The sequence below is a fragment of the Marmota monax genome, unplaced genomic scaffold (genome assembly GCF_021218885.2).
Source record: "Marmota monax isolate L192 unplaced genomic scaffold, Marmota_monax_Labrador192_F-V1.1 WCK01_AAM20220418_F8-fsc00009, whole genome shotgun sequence".
In the NCBI taxonomy this organism is placed as follows: domain Eukaryota; kingdom Metazoa; phylum Chordata; class Mammalia; order Rodentia; family Sciuridae; genus Marmota; species Marmota monax.
Window position 1 is genome coordinate 11657856 of NW_026694710.1, and position 4858 is coordinate 11662713.

Here is a 4858-nt window from a genome sequence, read left to right on the forward strand (position 1 = left end):
AACTTTACCATTAGGCTCAAATTTGAGTGACTCCTTGTTCATCAAACATCTATCAATATCTACTTAAAGCACAGTGCCAAGCACAGAATTGTATACCTCCTACCTCCAGGAAACTCTTAATCAAGTACAAAGACGTACATTATAGTTGACAAACTTTTTTAAAAAACAAAACAAAACAAAAAAAACACACCTACTATATTCCAGATGCTATTTCATTGCCAAAATGGTGAAATTGGATTAAGGAGACAACTATCCTCAAAAAAATTTGAAATCCAGGAGACGCACATGGTGCAATGACTATGGAAGCAAGCAATGTCCCAAGGTCTATAGGATTAATTCCTCTACTCTGTAGGGAGGAAGGACAGTGGAGGCTCCACAGAATCTGTCCTGTCTGAACTGGCCCTAGATATGCAGCATTAGCCAACAGGGACAGCAGAAGTCGCAAAACTTCCTTTTCCCAGATCTCCTCTGAGGTTGAGAACAATCAAAATTTCTCTTCTCTATTTGCTTATGAACACTTACTATTGCTCAATAAATTAGTCCAAGTGTTGCTTCATCTATAAAAATTTTCCTGACCCATCTCTCCCTACTGTCTGTCCCTGGATTTGTAGAACTTCTACACATACATCTGTCATAACATTGATGATATCATATTCTAAATTATTCATTGACTTGTATTTTGCCTGTTGAGTTTGTAAAGATGTCGACTCACTGAATGGGTGGATGAATAAAAAATGGAAAGAATTTTCAAGTTTAGCTAAACTAATCCACCAATTTCCTGGCTCTGAGTCACTTCTGGAATATCATTCTTTTCAAGGTCCTATATAAAAATGTCCATTTATGGCCATTTATGTTATGAGAAAAGGATCCCTCCATCCTTCTTTGAGAATTAGAAAGACATATTTATGTGGTGGTGTTTTCCTCCTCCTGGCTTTATTCACAGAACCACCCAGACCCCAACAGTTCTACAGTAGTGACAGTGTGATTTCTTCATATGGGAAGAGGGTCACAGTGAGCTCCAGTCTGTGCAGAATGAGGGTTGAGCTTTCCAACTCCTCTTGGTCCAGACTACCTCAGGGCCTCAATAGAAACTTGAGTCAGGGAAGGAGCTGCCCAGTGTTGGGATGCACAGCCGGCTTTCTTAGGACTTGGCCATTATTTGAACAACTCTGGTCATTGTTTTCCTAGGGGCCTAGAAATTTCTGCTGATTCTAGGGACTTACGGAAGCTTGAAACTTAGTGCAAAAGACTCACCTGAGCTCAAATGGATGGAGCCTGGGGATATTTGCTCATGACTTCCAAATATCTGTCTAAAAATGTCTTATTTTTGCTATTTCTACGGCCAAATGAATGTCACATCCATGTGTATCCCTTACCTAGCAATCTGTTTATCAAGAGAGAGAAGCCTGTAGTCTCCCATTTTCTGCTTTCCAGGTGAGTGATATTAATTAGTTTGCAGCAGGCACGGTTTATCTCTGGCTGAAACCAAAGCAGATGAAAATGTTGCGGTGCAGTAAGATTTTTTTCTTTTCTCGAAACGATAAATGGGAGGAAGATACGTATCTGGGAGAAGAGGTTTCAGGTGGCGCTTCCATCAGTGGTGTTTTGAAATGCATTGTTAGACTATGGCTGATCTGGGCAAGGAATAAAAATAGCATGTCATATGGGGGCTACATGAACTCATTTCCAACACAAGAGGCTGAGGGCCCCACACAATGATAGGCATGCTCTGAAAGTAGAAAGCACTGACTTCATTAATAACCTCGGAGCTAGTTCTCAACTGATGGCATTTCCTGAAAGACGTGGCTAACTTCTCAAAAGCTATGGCTCCACATTGGAATTTATCTCTGTCCCCCAATATAGAGAACAAAACTTTTTTTTATCAGTCTACCATCTTCTAAGTGTTATTAAGGCTGGCCCCCTGAACATGACCCTGCTGGGTAGAATGCATATGGAGTCAGCACCAAATCTGCAGAAGTTGACATACAGAAATAATTAAGACCATGGACAGTGAAATGACTGTTGACCCCTAGCTATGTGACTCCTTGGCATGGGTTTCTATATATCTTGGTCTCAGTTTCCTCAATAGAAAATTGGAACCTAAAGCCAATTTGGTGGGATAGATATGACATTTCCTAGGCTAATCTAAACAAAAGAACCTGGATGAGCCAGGCACACATCTCCTTTTCTTAGTGGTCAGATGGATGATGTCCTTGCAAAGATGGAAAACTTGTGCTGAAATCTGAGGGCCAAAAGATATAAGTTTTAATTCAGCTTTGTTTCAGTTTCTATACCCTCTTCTAGACAGTGAGGGAAACAAAAATAAAAGCAAAAACGAAAACCCCAGCCTGTGCTGGAACCAGGCACTCTTGGTTTACTATGGGCCAGTTCTGGCTTTACCATGGACCAGTGGAAAGAACTTCGCCAGTGTGTCTTCCTTCCAGGTGCCCCCACTACGTCTCTAAAGTGACACAGATGGCTTGTAATCCTGACATGCCATGAAAATAGGAAAATAGACTTGTACATTAAGTCTCATTTCCTTGTGGCCCTAGTCATTCTTTGTATCATCTCCATTAGTTTCTTTGCTTCCATTCATATTTTTCATGCTGGTATCTCCTTGGCTATTTCCTTTAATTATCTTGTCTTTGTCATGTTTTCCTTGGGGATGCATCAGTGACCGTGATAACACTGACTCACCTAAGACTATGGAAGATGCCTTTGAAATCGTCTTGCCCACTTTCTCAAGCTTCAGACTATTGGACACCTAACTACTGGGTACCTCCTTTTGAGTGTCCTCCAGAAGTTTAAACACCATGTGTCCCCAAATGAACACTTCATCTTACTGCCTGAGAACCTACTTCCATTCCTGTTTTCAGAGATTTTCATCAACCCAAACTGCTCTGACAAAAACTTAGTCATAATGAGCACTCGCTATTTTTCATGACCACATCTAACTGACCACTAAACCTTGTATATTTTACTTCTTTCAAAACTCTCACATTTATCCTCTCATTCTCGTTATTTCATTTATAATTAATCCCACTATATCTTTTGCTTAGCCATTGAAATATATCTTCTAAAACTCTAATTGTACTCTACCCCACCCTTACTTAGAGCCTATAGTGGGTTTCAGATGATTCCATGGAACCAGACAAAGTCCTTGACATTTATGGTAATCATCTTTGAGTAATCTACCTCCCCTCCAAATATTACTTCTACAAACTCTTCATGCTGTTGATCCTCTGCACTATGGACTCACTCTTTTTGCCTCCGTCAAGGCTTCTGGAATATTCTATCATATTTCCAGTACTTAGCAAAAGCTGTTCCTTCTAATTGGAATGCCCTCTCTCCTCTGTCAGAGAGACTACAGGCGGTTTCCTCATATGTTAAGAGTGTGTGCTTTGGAGAAAGACAAAGTGCAGAGAAAGACTTCACCAGTTGCATCTCAGAATCCCCAAACCCTTCCCCAGCTCCATATGGTAATGGTCAAGAAGACTTCTGTGAATGAGAGAGTGAATAAGTGGCAGAGTGGTAGATCTGGGTTTCCTTCTCTCTTACTTTTCTTCTACCATGCTCCATTTGCTTTTTGTTTCTAAGAGTTAGGCAGGTGAGATGGCTCCTTCCCCTGAAGTAGACAGCAGAGTCAGTCCCCGGGCACTCTTAGGAAATCAGAGTTTTGACAGTGGCACTGGAAGAGGAAGGGTTCTTTGATTAAAGGAGCTTTAGATGAGATTTTATCTGAGCAAAAGCATGAGAGCAGGCCTAGCCAAGCTGCTAGGGAACTTTACCTACCTGCCTGAGGAAGTCTGAAAAACTGGTTAGTGGGTAAGTGTCCACCCTGGAACTCTGCCCAGGAGGTATAAATAAGAGCCTGGGAGGACTGCGTGTATCCAGGAGAGAGTGGCTGAACAGCAGTCCAAAAAAGAGGAGAAAGACTTCTTTATGCTCTGGGCCATGGCCTCCAAACCACCTTGTAGGCAAGGCAAAAAGCTGAGCTGACCCTGATAGGCATCAAAATGAAATGTTTGTGTGCAAATCAGGGAAAAATCCTTTCAGCACCTACAGGACTCGTGCCAGGGAGTTAACATTTGGAAACCTCAGCTCCGTGCCAGGTCGTTGTTTGCAAAGGAGCAGATCTTGGAACAAATGCCAGTGGAGTGCAGTGGGGAAGAAGTGAGGACAAGGACTCCAGGAATCAGCTATTCAAGAATGTTCCAGACACCTGATAGCTCTTTTCCTTGTCAAAAGGAAAAAGAGGGGGAGAGAGAGAGAGAAGAAGAAGAAAGGACGTTCAAAGGAGTGCTCGTGGAAGCAGGCTGCTCCGGGTGTTCAAGGGAATTGGGAGGCCAGATGCTACAAGGTCACTGGAGTCAGTGTCAAATGTGAGAAGGGTGTCAGTGACATGAGCTAAGAAATGTCTAAGCACTGGAGCCCTGGAGTAGCTAACAGACAGATCCAAAGGCCAAGTGAGGCAGTTGTCTCAACTCATTTGAATATTTCTGCGGAGGTGATGAAAAATAGCAGAAGGGATGGAACGTTTTCTGTTTCAAGATATCCCACGATTATAAGTTGATGTCCCCTGAATATGTTACTCTGGGATTGCAATGGATCAGTTCCCCCTTTAGCCACTTTCTCTGGAATCTTAAGAGTAGAAGTCGTAGGAGCCATGTGCACACCAAGTTTCCCTTCGACAGGAGGATTTTATTGCTAAGAGATGGCTTCCCACTGGCCATGTGGGGCTCGCCCTCTCCCCCGACACCCTCCCCCATGGGACCTGTAAGATTAAGGGCCTGGTTTGGCCCTCAGGCAGGTAAACTTTTGGTTTATGTAGAACTTCCTTGTTCTTCCTGTACTGTCT